Source organism: Cebus imitator, unplaced genomic scaffold (assembly GCF_001604975.1).
Source record: "Cebus imitator isolate Cc_AM_T3 unplaced genomic scaffold, Cebus_imitator-1.0 Scaffold39, whole genome shotgun sequence".
NCBI lineage: Eukaryota > Metazoa > Chordata > Mammalia > Primates > Cebidae > Cebus > Cebus imitator.
The window spans coordinates 7,756,641-7,773,050 of record NW_016107354.1 but is presented as its reverse complement, the minus strand read 5'-3'; the positions used below and the strand labels follow the sequence as shown (position 1 = coordinate 7,773,050).

The following is a 16,410-nucleotide window of genomic DNA, read 5'->3' as shown; positions in this document are numbered from 1 at the left end:
TGTGGAGCTTGAGAATTTGGTTTCTAACAAGTTCCCAGGTGGTGTTGATGCTTATGGTCTGGGGCTATGCTTTGAGAACCACAGCCCCAGTGTTAAGTGCTCTTTTATAGTGTAGATATTGGGTAATGTTTTGCAGTCCATTCTTTGGCCTAAGTGCTTACAGAAGGCACCTTGTGGCATATGGACTGAGTTCTAGTCTGCCACTTTTTCTTTCACATCTGAGACCACTTGACTTTTAGGCTGAGACCTTGTTTAAGGACAGTAATTATGTCTTATTACTGTCTTTCTCCAGCCCTAAGAAGAATGGCTAGGACATATTAAGGGGCATTTAGTGAATGTTGAGTATGTGTTTGGGTGGAGGTGGTTAGTTGGTTAGTATTACAAGGAAGCAGGCCCAGGACATTGAGTATCATTTACACTGTTTCTGTAAGAAAAGGTTCTGGGTTATGAATGGGTTACCCTTACTACTGTGTGTGGCATTACATGTTTGCAAAGTAGGCATTATGTTTTTGCCCCCATGTTCTTTCTGATAGTAGTTTGATTTTTAATGCAGGTCAGCAATTCATTATAGATACTGCTGTTATTACAATGGAAAAAAAGAAGAAAATTGTTTTCAGGGTAAATTTCTTTTGACAATTTTATTGAATAGTCATTCTAATCAATATTTAAAATCTACCTAATCTTTTTTCAAATAAGAAATAATACCTGAAATACAGAAGCAAGTAACAAATAATGGTAGCTGTTTCAGGGAGTGCATGTGGTGATATTATCTAGTAAATTGCAAATGCAGAAGGAACAGGTGCAGTGCTGAATTGGGAGACTAAATAGGCTCAGGAAATACCATATTAGCTCTTCCTTATGACCATTTTTTCTGCAGTGTAATTGAGAGCAGTGTAGCAGACGTCAGCTCAGTGGTGTGCATGATTGAAGAGTTCTCCCTTTGCCTGCTGATTACAGCTGACTGACATGCATCTAGAATCTCAGATCTTTCACGTTGTAAGGGCCCTTAGACACTATCGTAGTCTAATCCCTTCGATTTACAGATGGTGAAATGAGACCTGAATAAAGGAAACTCTTGTCCCAAATCACGCATCCAGTATGTGGCAGAGTTTGGACTTGAACCCTGTCATCTGATTCTAGGCGTAGTCCTCCTGTTGTGCTGTGCTGCCTTTAGCCTCACTGGTCTGACTAAGCTTACCTGTAGACCTTTGCATTCCCTTAAGTTACCTATGGACAGCATAGTTGGGGAAGCGGGTTTTGTATGCTTTTGTCTAAATGCTTCAAAGACCACGAGGAATTAGCTCAGTCTCTGCCACCTTCTCCTCATGGCTGCAGCCACTGGATCCTCCATCTGTAGGCTCAGTTTTGGGCATAGTATTGTACCTTGGTCAGACAAATTGAAGTAACTCAAGTTCAGAGCTTGGGAATCAGTAAGATGTCATCTGGGCTGCTATCTTTGACCTTCCCTCATTCCTGTGCCTGAATCCTGAATCCTGAATCCTAGTAAGTTCTGATGGAATTGGGGCCCTGCCTTGGTGTTGTCAACTCTTTCTTAACTGTAGGCAAGTTGGGAAGTGGGTAGGAGAATAACATTTGTTGAGCATCTATTTTGTGCCAGTTACTTTACCTGCATCATGTTATTTAATCTTTACTACATCTCTATGAAGTTTTGTCTCTATTTTACAAATGAGGAAACTAAGTCTCAGAGAGATTATGGGCCTTGTTTAAGGTGACCTAGCTAGTGAATGGTAGAGCTGGGGTTCAGATTTGAGTCTCTTGAGCTCCAAATCCTGCACTTATTCCACTATACCTCTCAGAGCTTGCAGTTTGCCCATAAATCACAGTTTATTCATTTGTTCAGTGACTATGTATTGAATCCTACTATATCCTAGCCTCTGTGCTAGTAACCTCCCTGCTCACATGGAGCTTACCATCTATCTGAGACTACAAAGTAATGATGAGTGTGTAGAATGTGAACAGGAAAATGCTGTCAGAACACCCAACAGACAAGCCTAATCTAGTCTAGGGTGGGATGGGGGAATAAATCAGGCAAGACCTCTTGGAAGAGGAAACATTTACACAGAGAACTGTGCTGAAGCATGAAACAACCTTGCAAAAGACCTTGAAGTAAGGCTAGTGTGGCAGGAACATAGTAAGTAGTAGCAGGCTGATGTCCTGCTGCCTGCCTACCTAGCACAGCGCCTGGCATATAATGGGTACCCAATGAATGTTTACTGAACAAATGCATGAATGGCTAAAACAATGAATGAATGGCAATGCTGAAGGCTCATTTTGCTTTTATATAAAAACATAATAAGTTACCTTGGGATGATTCATAGTTCCAAACAGCTTTTTCCTCCAGCTCCTCTTGTCTTTCTGTTGTTTTGGGTTTCCTTGCTATATTTTGAAAGTCCATACACGTGTCCTGCCTTTCCTTCACAGCCATGGGGTGTCCTCCTGTCTCAAAGAGAGCAAAAGTTGAGCTGCCCTATTATCCTCTTAGTGGCTGCCTTGAGCATGAAGTTTGAAATAGCGTCAGTGATTTGATTTTTTCCTCTGGGGATCTGGCAATTGAAAATAAATGTAGATAGAGCCCCAAAGGAGTTTTTTCTTGGGGGCATGAGAGATGACAGCACCAGTTATTGGTGCACTTTGACAATGTAGAGTTATGTAAGTGGATGAAAAATAAAGGCTATTCCACCCAAGTCAGCTTGCCTTACTTAAGTGATTTTATATTCACAAAAGTGGGTGGCCCAGAGTGTTCTGTATTTCTGCTATTTGCAGAATTCCTACTTTATGACATAGAGAAATAGAATTCTATAGATCGAGTTTCAACAAATGTTAATGTAGATGATGATTATGTGTTGGGTACTTTCACATTGCATTTAATAACTAAAATATAAATAGCATCTAGTTTCTAGAGAATATATTTCTTATCTGAAAATTCTGTTAAGAGGAGCATAAAATATTAGAAAACCTGGAATAGGTTAGAATAACCGATTTGTTAGTATGCCTTAGTCCAGAAAAAAATGCCAAGCTAGTTTGAGTCCCACTTTTTTTTTTTAAATGTTTAAATCTCCCAGACCCCTTAGGGTCTTCTGTTCTGGCTTTGGACTGAGGAGCAAGCTTAGCTCACAATGAGTTTGAAGGGTAGTCTTGACTGACACTGATAAAACCAAGCGAATGATCTTTGGTCCTTGTTTGATTATTGTTTTCTTTCACTGGTCGGTTTGTTCATTCATTCGCTCATAAAACATTTGTTGGATGACTCCTATGTGCAGGCCACTATAGTTAGAGAGACAAGTTTTATAGTCCTGTCCTCACAAAGCTTGCCGTCTCTGGGAGAGACAGATAAGAGTATGCAGTACAAGATAGGAGTGTGTGTGTGTGTGTGTGTGTGTGTGTGTGTGTGTGTTGGTGTGGGCACCTAATGCAACTCCAGAGGTCAGAGAAGGCATCCTAGAAAAGGTGACTCTTCAAGGTCAGCCAGGGATCAGCCCACAGTGATGGCTCACAAAAATAAGCCCCCATCCCTCCCTAAGTGATGAATGGGGTTTGCCGTAGCCCATTCCTTAGGTGCTCTGAGTAATCTCTCCTGTATACCCGACCACAGTAAGAGTAGGCTTATTTGGGAAAGATAGCAAAGGTAATCAGGAACCCTGTTGTCTTGCCCCTTTAGGTTTGGTGTAGGGTTTGGAGATCTTGAAGACTGATTTTTTGGAGGCTGAGTATAGGTATAGCTAACAGCTTATAGAGAATTTTATAGTCAGATCTCCACTTGAGATTTCTATCTGTTGGTTGAGGAAATCAGGTAATCAGAAATAGTCCCTGATGATGTAGTTATTGTGTGACCCTGAAACTGTGAGGTAGAAGAGGGGCCTTTACCAGATGCAATACGGAGTTTTGGAGCTGGGGTCTGAGGGTTATAAGTTATTTTTCTCACAGTGTGCTGAGGATGAAAGGTGGGGGATGTGACATTGAAAGCTCTTCAAGAAAGGAGCCATTTCCAATTTGCTGATAACCTGGAGGCATCAAGGCTCCCCCTCCCTTATCCCTCCTTCCTGTCCTCTCCATTGCTAGGGAAACAGGAAATTGAGACATAGCCCTTGCATAGGGGGTGAGGTGGCCAGTGAATAATTCTACAGTGTGTAGCCATATCACAGTTAGTGGTAACAGAGGAACAAGTGATGACCTCTCATCAGGAGGGGCGGTGGAGTGTCAGGGAGGCTACCTACCCATTACTGTAGAGCCAGGGCTACTAGAACCCGGGGCTTAAGATGTTTCTCTGCCTGTCTAAAAGCCTCATTGGCTGAATGAGACTTTCTCAGCTGGTTGGTCACCAAGTCAGAAACTAGCTTCTCCCTGGATTTGAAAGAAGGAGCCTTCACCACTAACTTTATTCAGTCTGTGCTGGTTCCACTCTGCTTCTCCCTTTCTTCCTTTTCTCCTCCATGGACTGACTCTGTGGGTCTGTGACCCCAGAGTTTGTAGCCCTCTCTCACCTCTGCCCTGCTGTCTAGGCTCAGACAACATTCCTTTCAATGTGGTCTTGTCTGTGAGATTCCAACTGAGACTGAAGTTTTGTGGGTGAGGACCAGTAAGGAGACAGGCGAGGCTGGAAGAAATGCTGTGGTTTCAGAGGTGACCTCCTTGCTGATTTTAGAGCTCTCTGTTCATGCCTGCTGGCAGCATGCCAGTACAGAAGGAGCTTTGTATTCACTAATGCTTGGTTCATGGTTAGACTTCCGTGCATAATTAGTATTTTTAAAGTCATTTTATCTGCAGACTTCAAATTTAGAGACTCTAAGTACTTGAGAGACATTTTATGGATTGCAACTGAGTTTAAAAGGATCTTGCAGCATTTCTCCCCTGCCCTTACTACTACCCAGCTGCTTCTAATCACATTCAGTAAAGTCCTGTGACAGACTCTTTCTTCTTCCAGCTTCTTGCAGACAATGTCATTACCCAGGTCGGCCTAGATCTTTCTGAGAAGCTGCACAACAGTGTTTCTTAAATTTCAGTGTGTGTGCAATCATTTGAGGATCTTGTTAAAATGCAGATTCTAGTTTTGTAGGTCTGAGTCAGTAGGGTTACTCTGCATTTCTAACAGGTTCCCAGATGATGTCAATGCTGTGGTCTGAGTAACAAGGAAATTGCTAAATGTTAGGCATAGAAGGGGCTTTAGAAATGGATCATCACATCTGAGACTGTGACTTTACAAAGGAAGATATAGAAATCTAGAGAAGAAGAGTGATTTGCCTGAGGTCACACAGCAAATTAGTGGACAAGACCAGGACCAACACTCAGGTTGTCATTTTCCTTCTGTGTTGTATGTGTGCATTCCTCTGCTGATCTGGAAATGTAAAGAAGCAGAAATAAGGTTTTGTACTTGCATTATCATGCTTAGAGCAGCCTCACAGAAACAAAATCTTATATGTTGGTAGTCTAGACTTGCCTGGAACCCTTCTTTCTTAGGTTTTAGTGAGACATTTACCTCAAGATCTTAAGTAGAGTCTCCATGACACTAGGCTTTGTGTTTAGTAGTGCTTGTTGAACAGGACTTGGGTCCCTTCCACACTGGGCAAGGGGAAGTGAGTGGTGCCAAAAGTTGCCAGATGGCCCCAAATGAATTTCTAGTCTGGGATAACCCTCAGAATCCAGGAGCAAAAGGTGGGTTTGGGACACTGAAGCAGCCATCAGACTTCAGAGTTTGCTTAGCACTTTGGCTTTTAGGATGTGCCAAATGGCAGAGAGGACATACTGGGAATAGAGTACGTACATTTAACCCAGAGACCCTGTCAGGGTCCTGGAGTTGGAACAGCAAAGCAGCCAGAGAACATGGTGACAGGTGATGGTTGGTCTATCCATCAAGGAGGTCCTGTGAGTTGGGGAGGGGCATAGGAGCAGACAGTCTGCAATGATGTAGACCAGTGGGTAACCTTTCCATTCTATAAATATTTGTTGTGTGCCCATCACATGCCAAATACTGAACTGCGTAGTAGGGGATGTGGAGATGAATTCCTAGAGCTCTGGTCTCAGGAGGACCCCTGGGTAGATTCTGTATCAAGACAGTCTTTTGGAGTAATAGCAAGGTAGGACTCTGGTCTTGGTGAAATGGTTTATTAGGTGGGAATTCAAATACAGGAAACAATCACTTCAGGGTCACACTCGATGAACCTCTGGCACAAAGGAGGGCATGGTTTCTAGAATAAGGCAGATGCCCAGTGATGGAAACCAAAGAACAAAGTCAGGGTGGGAATGGCAGCACACTGAGCTTGCTTCTGAGCTGCTAACCTCTGATACTTGAAATCTTTCCTGATACAGAACAGGACTGGGCTGGAGTAAAGGTCTCCTGATGTGGACGTGGAGTCAGGCACTCTGATACTGGAAGAAGTTAGCCATGCAGATTTTCCATCTGTTTACCTGCTTCTCCCTACCTTTGGCCCTGCTTGTGAGAACTGTCTTGTTCTGTGGCTGTGGAGAGTGAGATTCTGGAAGCTTCTTAGGATCAGGCCCTCTAGGGTAGCAGAGCCTCCTGTCCCCATCATCATTTGTACTGACATGTCCCAGGGCCTCTTAGGGCTGAGATGTCATCAGATGTCTCCTGATGGAGGCAAGTGACTAATGCCCCAATTGGGGGAAAAAAAAACCCCAAAAAAACTGGATGGATGAGAGGTTGGCTTGAGACCATAGACCTGTCTGCTATTGAAATTGGCATCTAATGACTGAACTGGAAGGGGTGCAGTATTGGTGATAACATTAACAGACGAAGGGAAACAATGCCTGATATCTAGTGACCCTCAGTGAATATTTATTGACTGAGTAGGTGTTAGCAAGTGCTTTATAGTTTACAAAACATTTCAAAATATACTTTTCCCCCCAGACTCTGTGAGACAGGCAGAGCATTATACTCATTTGATAATAAGGCAGCTGAGGCTCAAGATGTTACATATTTTGCCAAAGATCACACAGTTGGTAAATGGTATGGCTGACACTGGAACACAGGTCTGTTGAGTCTGATTCTAATGTTCTGTCTTTGAAGACACTTCCAAAAATGCAGGCAGATAACTGCCAGAAATCTTGCTATTGTGCATTTAATTTTTGGTATCTATTAAACAGATATGGTTTTTTAATGCAAAACATTTTTTTAAAAAGGGAATGTGCCTCCCTTTGTGCATTTTTACCAAATTGAACCCTTGGGTCTCTTTATTTTTAATAAGGAGGAAACACTAGGGTCTGGAACAGCTGAACCAAACACCATTGCTGCCTACTCATTAGCTCTTTCTGTCTAATTAGATTGAAAGCAAGGAAGGAAGCAGAAAAGGCAACTATTTTGTGTTTAGCAGAAGTGGTCGTGCATGGTCTTGAACACTTCCTCCCCCTTTTCCTCCCTTCTTTTCTTCCTCTCTTCCCTCCTTTGCCCTCCAGAAGGCTTCTAGAATGCAGTCCCTTTCACCCTGCAGTAGTGTGTATCTTCTGCCTTGAGTGGTATGTGTGTGATGCATGTGAAAGACAGATGGACTTCTGGGACCTTAGAGACTTGGTGGATTACTGTATTTTTTTCATGGTGCCCACTGGCCCAGTCATGTAGGGCAAAGAGGCTATTGTTTTTTCTTTAAGAGCAAATTAAATAGGAAGCATTTCTCTGAAGTACATGGAGCATCTTGGGTTCTTGTAAATGGCTTAAAAAAAAAAAAAAAGGTAGAATACACCTGAAAGGTTTTGTCACTGGAACTCCAGCCCCAAGTTTGCATGTGAATAGAAAAATGCGACCTGGATCCCAGGCCTGTTTGTAGATGGTCTCATCTAACCATCAGTGGTGACTGTGACCTCTGGGCCCATTCATGCGGTCAAAGTTTTCAGCTGGAATTTTCCATAATCATGTTCCTCTGTTGCACAAATTGTAAGATAGCAAATGTGGAGGGAAGGAGATTTATTATAACTTACAGCCCTATATTTTATATGAAGAAGTCTTGGGGAATGCCAAGGGCCAGTTGGAATTTTTCTGAGACTCAGCTTCTACCTAGCTTCTTGAGCTGGCCAGCTTCATTTTCCCCATCTCTCTACCCCGTCTTCATTCTTTCCGTCTCAACCCAAATCACCCCCAACTACCCTCACTGTTCTATCTTTGTTCCCAGTCTTGCCCCATTTTTCTACCCTCCCCACAGCCACCACAGTACCTCTGTGTTTCACTTTCTTGCCCAAAACCCTGCAGTGGCTTTTCAGGATCTTCCAGGAGAAATCCATTCTCTGTTGCAGAGCTTGCAGGCAATTTTTGGCTATAAGTAATCATCTCTTAACCCTGTGTGTCATCATTGTTCCTTTGCACAGACCCTTCTTATAGCCAGACTTGCAGTTCCTGAACATACCAGGTTCTCTTTCCTGCCTCTCTGCCTTCACACATGGCCTTCCTTTGGCCTGATTTTAGATCTTTAGATTTTAGTTCCAGTATTACTTCCTCTGTAAAGTTCTCTATATGTGCCAAGGCAAAATTTCGTGCTTTCTTTTCTGCTGTCGGAGTAATTCAAATGCATTCCTACTATATTATTTATTACATAATTCCAGAATCTTTTGTTTGAATATTTTTCCCTCTTTCTTACCCCAAATTCATTCACTAGTTAAACTTTTTTGAGTATTGACTCTCAGTCAGGCATTGGGATAAGTAAGGGCTTTACGTAAGTTCACTCATTTCCTCCTCCTTGGGTGTAGAAATTATTATCATCTTCACTCTACAAACTATGAAATTGAGGCTTAGAGAATTTAAGTGACTTGGCAAAGCTAGTAGTTGGTAGGTCTGGGAATGGTACCAGGCACTATGCTAGATGCTGTAGATATAAAGTTCAATATGACATAGTCTCTTCCGTCAAGGAGCTTGTGGTCTAGTAGGTGAGACAGGTAAGTCATAGTGTCAGTGCAGGATGCTGAGTGCGGTGAGGAAGATGTTCAGGGTGCTACGGCAGCAGAGAGCTGGGAGCTAACTTATCCTGGGGGAGGCTGGATCCCTCCTCTGCATCCCACCTCTGCATCCCTCGCACTTAGCACTGTGTTAAATTGTTTTCCCCTGTGACCAGGACTCAAAATCTGTCACTTTTTGCTTCACTCTATGTATTTTCATTAGTCCATCTGCAACACCTTCCTTCCCAGTGAGTCTGGAATCTGTACTGCCTCCACCCTGGTCCAGGCCCCGTTCTCATAATCTGCTGCAAGCATGTGAGGAATGTGTATGAGAGTGTGAAGGTTTCTGGAGTACCAGGAGTCTCTGGAGATTGCCTGTGCTCAGCTCATTTGTCATTGCCTAGGTTTCCTGGAGCATTTCCATCCTAGGAAATTTTTTCTTGGCCTCAAGACAGAACTTCTAAGAACATGTCACAGGATTGGGCCTCACCCCACCACTTCTGGCCAGCCTCTGCTGTGTACTGGATCCTGAGCTGCTTACAGAGCTGAGAGCACTGAGGTGTGGCCCCTGCTTTCCAGGACTAAGGATCCAGTAGGCTAAACTGGATGAGGGCAGAAGCCTGGCTAGACCTGGAGGGTGATCCCTCGGCCTGTGGCAGGGCTGGACCAATAGACAGGAATCAGCTGATGATGGGAGAAGAAGGCTGTGGGAACAGGAAAACAGGCAGACTTCATAGATGGGTCAGCTAAAGAGGAGTGCAAGCCGAGGTGTGTCTAGGTGGGGTAGGACTGTCAGAGGTCAGAGGAAGGAGAGATGTGAAAAGACTGGCCCTGTGGTCATTACCCAGATTTCTTCCTGTTAGAGTAACCTTCAGGTGGAAGTTGGTTTCAAACCAGCAGAGACTAAGATGATAATTTTAATCTGAAATCAAAAGAGGTGGACCCAGTATCTAGATAGAAAACCATTCTAATTTTTCTAGGACACAAAAGGAGTAAAGGGAGTAGAGAACAAAATGTAAATAGCCCTTCTTACGTGCATTGTGCCAGGTACATGGTATGTTATTTAAATTTCACAGAAACTCCATGAATCTACATTTATGAGTGGGGAAACTGAGACTACAAGTCATACAGTGAGTACAAGGGAGAACAAGCAGTATTTGAAGCCAGGTATGATTCCAGAGCTTCTCCTCAGTGTTCTGCTTGTTCTCAGGAGACTGAAAAATACCCCAGTGGAGACAATTGAATAAACTCCTGAGTACCACACAGTAAGCCAAAAGCTGACCGGTATGAAACTGTCAACCGAGGAGCAAAAAGTTGTTAATGAAATCTTTGCCAGCATAGGCTGTGTTATCATACTTAGGAAAAAAAAATGTTTTCTGCAAAGGGTCAGGTTTTCTTTTACTTTCTCTTCTCTGTTCTGAGCATGATCATCTTTTCCAAAAGCTGTGGGTAACCTCATGACCCTAAGATCTCTGAAAGACCCTTGTCTGTTGGTGCCTTGATGAATAATCCTAAGACAATATAGGCTGGCCTGCTAGAGACCTCTTTGTGAGTGTGTGTGACCTGTCTCACTGCCAGAGCTCATTGGGCTCGTTTAATAATTAAAGGCCAGTGTTAAGCATTTCGCAGTTTGTCCTTCGTGGACAGGAGTGGTTTTCTGTGTGTAAAGGGATATGCTCTGTTCTCCAAGGACACTCTGTTTCCTGAAGTGCAGCTGACTCAGCATGTTCAGACATTGCCATTGGGTAGCTTAGATTTCGTCAAGTTTTCTTTTAAAGAGAAATCTATCCCATCTCATCTTTGAGACAAGTCCATGAGGCTTGGTGGTGGCTGGGAATTTGCACTAGGGAAAGTGGGCTCTAAGGCAAGCTCAGCCACTTCCCATTGTGCTGAGGAGCCAGTGCATTTAGTCACTTTAACGAAAAAAGAGGGGCCATTGCAAGTCTCATTACCATCTGTTCCCCCTGTATTGGTCATTCGAGGCTGGTTCTAATTACAGTATCCCCAATTCATGTGTTCTTTCTTGCTTCCCGGCCTTTGCGTGTGTTGTTCTCTGTCTCTTGGTCTCTGTCTCTTTCACCTTCCCCCACACTTTACTGGCCTCATCTTTCCCTGTCTAATTCATTTCAGGTCTTGCTCTCCCCGGGGTAAGGACTCTTTCTCTGTACCCTCGTAGCCCTTTTTGTCTATGTCCCTCTTAGCACTCATTCCCTTTTGTGGGAGTTATCTGTTTACTTGCCTTTCCCTGGCAGATTGAGAGCTCTTTGGGAATTAGGGAATCATGGAATGTATGAACAATGAACAAATTGAGGTAGTTTGTAAATTCTGCTGCTGAGAAAATAACAATAATTTTTAAGGAAGAAAATCAGCCTTTACTAGGACCTATTATGTCTTAGGCACTGGAGTAGATATTTTACATGTGCAATCTCATTTAATTTTCACAGTGGCCTTGGATTGTGAATGTTAGAGGTTATACAAAGAAGCCAATCTTCCTTCAGTCTTTCATTATCATCCCTCTGTTTTTGGACTGACTCATCATAAATGATCTGCTTTATAATTTAATAATGAGTACTTTTAAAACTTAAAAAATTGCTTTCTTTTAATTTTGCAGTTTCACAGTTTAGCATTGAGTACAATAATGTATCAGATGACTGTCAAAATGCAGAACCAACTCTTTTGCTGGAAATAATTACACTTTGCCAAACCCGTTTATTTTGAGCAGCTCCAGCGTGATAATGTACTGAACTGTAAATGTGAGTCTTGTGATGTATGGATTATGTGGGGGGATCAGAGTGGCAATTAAACCAAGTGCAGATCCACTGGATGGGTGGTAAAAAGGGAAATAGAACATGTCCCTTTGTTAAATACATTCCCCTAAAGATAAGTTTGTAATTTGACAATCTAGGCAGCTGGAAAAATTAGGAGCTGCTTCACTGGAGAAGCTGGCCTGATTCTTCAAACTTGCATTTAGAAAATGAAACCATTGGTTCTCTTGATGAGTCTCTGGTCAGATTGCTTGTTTCTCAGGCTGCAGGCAGTTCAGGATCTGTATGCATAGACTTGCTCCCTGCCAGGCCAAGTCCCCTGTCTTGTGGGAATGGTTGCTGTTGGCTCTAATCTCACACCATTAACCTCTCACACAGGCCACTGTAGCCTTATATTAGGCCTGTCTAAAGGGAGACTTGGCCTGGTAGAGTGACAGTGGGAGTTGGATAGATCTGTGTTTGAATTAGGTTCCTAAAACTGATTGACAGCTGTGTTATTTAGGGAAAGCTGCATTCCTCCTCTGAGCCTCAGTTTTCTCATCTATAAAATGGAGATAGTTTATTGAATTTATTGAGCACAGTTATATGCCAGCCACTTCCAAGGCATTTGGGGAATAGACAGAAATCCTTATCTTTATGGAATTTATATTTTGGTGAGGAGAGACAGACATTAAACCTATAAATAAGAAAGTCAAATACCATGTTAGAAGATAATAAATATAATCAAAAGAAGAAAAAAGAGTGAGAGCAGGATAAGGGATTTTGTGAATCCTGGGGGAAGTGTGAGTTGCAGTTTTTATTTTTATTTTTAAGACGGAGCTTCACTCTTGTTGCCCAGGCTGGAGTGCAACGGTGCAATCTCGACTCACTGCAACCTCCGCACCACCCCCTGCCCCCCAGCCGCAGTTCAAGTGACTCTCTTGCCTTAGCCTCCTGGGTTGCAGTTTTTAATAGGCCTCATGGAAATCATGACATGGAGTTGGTGAGGGACTTAGCCATGCAGATATCTGGGGAAGCATGTCCCAATGCAAAGGCCCTGAAGTGGGAGCAGGCTTGGTATATTTAGGAGATAGCAAGGAAGCTGGCATGACTCAAGTGGAGTGAGTATGGGGGAGAACAAGAGAGGATGAGGTCAGAGACATAATACCCTCAGGGTTGTGAGGATTTAATAAGTGATATTTATAATGCACCTTACTCTTCCATTTGACTATCCATTTTTATAATGGCACTGTCACCCAGACTCCAAACTTCAGTGAGACTTTGATGTCTTCCATTTCTGCTCACATTGCCAATCACTTGCTGTGTCCCTTTTTCCTCAGTCCCATTGCCCTGAATCTAGTTGTTTCCAAACTCTTCCCTGTCTAATCACAGTGGCCTCCTAGCCATTAGATCTGCTGCTTCCAGTCTCTCCATGTCCATCCCTCCCCTTACCCTTTCCTTTTCAGGCCATAATGAAGTATTGAGCCTTCTCTCTCCTGCTTATAACCTCTCAGCTGCTCATTAGTGTACTCATTTATTCATTCCTTTGTTTATGCATTCAGCATCTTTTGAGCATTTGCTAATGCTCAAAGTCATTTGAATTCAGTCTAACGGAGGAAGCAGACTTGAAATAATTATAATACCAATTCAGAAATGTTTGTTTTTACCCTAGTTTGTGGCAAAAAGGATTTGGGGTTCAATGATTTGTTATGTAATATGATGAGTAATATGCAGCAGCTCTCTATATATGTACAAAGTTCTCCTCTCTCAACCTAGCATTGAGTCTTCCCTGCTGAGGCACAGTCCTGCCTTTCTAGTTTCATCTCCCAAATTCAAGTTAAGTGAACGTTTTGCTTCATCTAAGAGGATAACCCACAGTTCTGTAACATGACTTCTGTTTCACACATTTATACCTTTGCTCACACTCTTCCCTTTGCCAGAAGTGCTTTTTGCCTAATCCATGTTCTGCTTCTTTTTCCAGACTAGTTTTAGATGATACCTCCTTGGGAAGTCTTCCCTGATGTCCAGGTCCTAATTGATCACTTCCTTCTGTGAACTTCCATAGTAGCTTTTTGTCAGTTACCACTTCCTACTTTGGATGAGAGAGAGAGAGAGAGAGAGAGAGAGAGAGAGAGAGAGAGAGAGAGAGAGAGAGAGGGAGAGAGAGGGAGAGAGAGGGAGAGAGAGAAAGAGACAGGCTGACTGTTCCTGCTTTATTTCCCTTACTGGTTATGAATTCCTTGAGTCATGGATCACTTTCACCTACAGTACCTGGCACAGCACTTTTTCCATAGGAGGCACTCAGTAAATCTTTGAATGAGAGAATGAATGGATGTTTCCCAGCCCATAACATCTGGGGAGGGATTTGCCTTGGAGGTGCTTTTTCTTATGTTGATATAAATGAAGTGCTAACAAGTTCCTGGAGCCCAGATGTATTGACCCTGCAGGGAGCTCCTACCGTCTGGTGCTGTAATTCCGAATGCATTTTCTTGTAGAAGCCATGACGTAAATAGTTTCTACAAGTAGTTCTCTCACTAGTTCCAAACATTTGACTTAGAAACATACTTTTGGAGTCTTGCTTATTCATAAGTTGAGGACTGCCTTTGTTTTGAAGTGCTCCACTTGTACCAGCAGGCAGGTGGTGTCTGCTTCTCTATACCCACAGGCACAATGGAGTGGAGAAGGGAATACAGACTTTGGGTTATACAGACATGGTCAGCTCTACCACTTGAGTAAGTTACTTTATTGATTTGAGGCTCAATTTTCTAATCTGTAAAGCAGGGATAAAAATACCTACCACAAGCATAATGAGGATGAACAAGGTAATGTGCCTAGTAACTACTTATAAACCCCATTTAATAATCAAAACAACAGCAAATTTAGTTTCTTGTGTCTCTCTGAAATTCCTGTAGACTAGGATAATGCTTCTCAAATGATATAGTGCATATGAATCACCTGGGGATTTCATTAAAATGCAGAATCTGATTTAGTCAATCTGGATTGGGACCTGAGATTCTGCATTTCCAGCATTCCTAAGCTGCTGATATAGGGACCATACGTTGAATTGCAAGGTGTTTGGGTGCTGGTTCTCAAATTATAGCCTGCTTCTGAATCACCTGGAAAGCTTGTTGAAATAAATTTCTGGGCTCCACCTCTGATGATATACTCATTCAGTAGGTCTGGAGTGGGGCTTGAGAATTTGTATTTCTTATTTATTCATTCATTCATTCATTTTCATTTCCATAGGTTTTTGGGGAACAGGTGATATTTGGCTACATGAATAAGTGCTTTAGTGGTGATTTGTGAGATTTGTGAGACCCATCACCCAAGCAGTATTCATTGAATCCGATTTGTAGTCCTTTATCCCTCACCCACTTCCCCGCCTTTTCCCAAGTCCTTGAAGTCTATTGTGCCATTCTTATGCCTTTGTATCCTCATAGTTTAGCTTCCATTTATGACTGAGAACATACAATATTTGGTTTTCCATTCCTGAGTTACTTCACTTAGAATAATAGTTTCCAATCCCATTCAGGTTGCTGCAAATGCCATTAATTCATCCTTTTTATGGCTGAGTAGCATTTCATTATCTATCTATGTACCACAGTTTCTTTATCCACTTGTTGTTTGATGGGTATTTAGGTTGGTTCCACATTTTTGCAATTGTGAATTGTGCTGCCATAAACTTGCGTGTGCAAATATCTTTTTTGTATAATGACTTCTTTTTCTCTGGGCAGATACCCAGTAGTAGGAATGCTAGATTAAATGGTAGTTCTACTTTTAGTTATTTAAGGAATCTCCACACTGTTTTCTATAGTGGTTGTACTAGGTTACATTCCCACCAGCAGTGTAGAAGTCCTCCCTGTTCACCGCATCCACGTTCTAATAATATTCCCAGATGATGCTGATACTACTGATTTAGGGACCACACTCCGAGAACTGTTGTGCTAGGGGGATAACAGGGATGAAGTTAATAAGAAAAAAGAGATAAATTATAGTAATTGTTCCACTCCAGGATATTTGAACTCTCTGCTTTTTTTTTTTTGAGACAGAGTTTCGCTCTTGTTACCCAGGCTGGAGTGCAATGGCGCGATCTTGGCTCACCGCAACCTCCGCCTCCTGGGTTCAGGCAATTCTCCCGCCTCAGCTTCCCGAGTAGCTGGGACTACAGGCACGCACCACCATGCCCAGCTAATTTTTTGTATTTTTAGTAGAGACGGGGTTTCACCATGTTGACCAGGATGGTCTCAATCTCTTGACCTCGTGATCCACCCGCCTCGGCCTCCCAGAGTGCTGGGATTACAGGCTTGAGCCACTGCTCCCGGCCGAACTCTCTGCTTTTTAACTTGTACGTGTCCCTAGAGTAACTATTATCTGACCAGCCTTGGAATGTCTTATTAACAATTAAATAACAACAACTACTAACACTTACTGAATATTTATTATGTGCCAGGTATTGTGCTAACAGCTTTATATAGTTTGACTTAATTCTGATAATAATCCCATGAAGTGGATACTATGATTTTCTAGCTTGGTGTTTCCTCTGCTAACCAGTTCATAAGAATCACCTGGTGTGCTTGCTAAAAATGCAGATTTCCACATCTCTACTTTGATTATAATCTGGTAGGACTCAGAGCCTCCAGGTAATCTGTAAGCTCAGTTAAAGCTAGAAATCTCTGCTGCAGTTAATTAGCTACTCTGCTTCTCTTTCGTCCGCACCCAATACAAAATGCCAGTTTTTAAGAAATAATAATAATAATAATATATTTGACGC

General features: G+C 42.5%; 1 protein-coding gene across 9 annotated transcripts in view; it reads left to right on the top strand.

Annotated features, from left to right (window-relative positions):
* SERGEF (secretion regulating guanine nucleotide exchange factor) overlaps nt 1–16,410 on the top strand; it is a 234,412-nt gene that overhangs the window by 77,614 nt on the left and 140,388 nt on the right. The window lies entirely within an intron of this gene.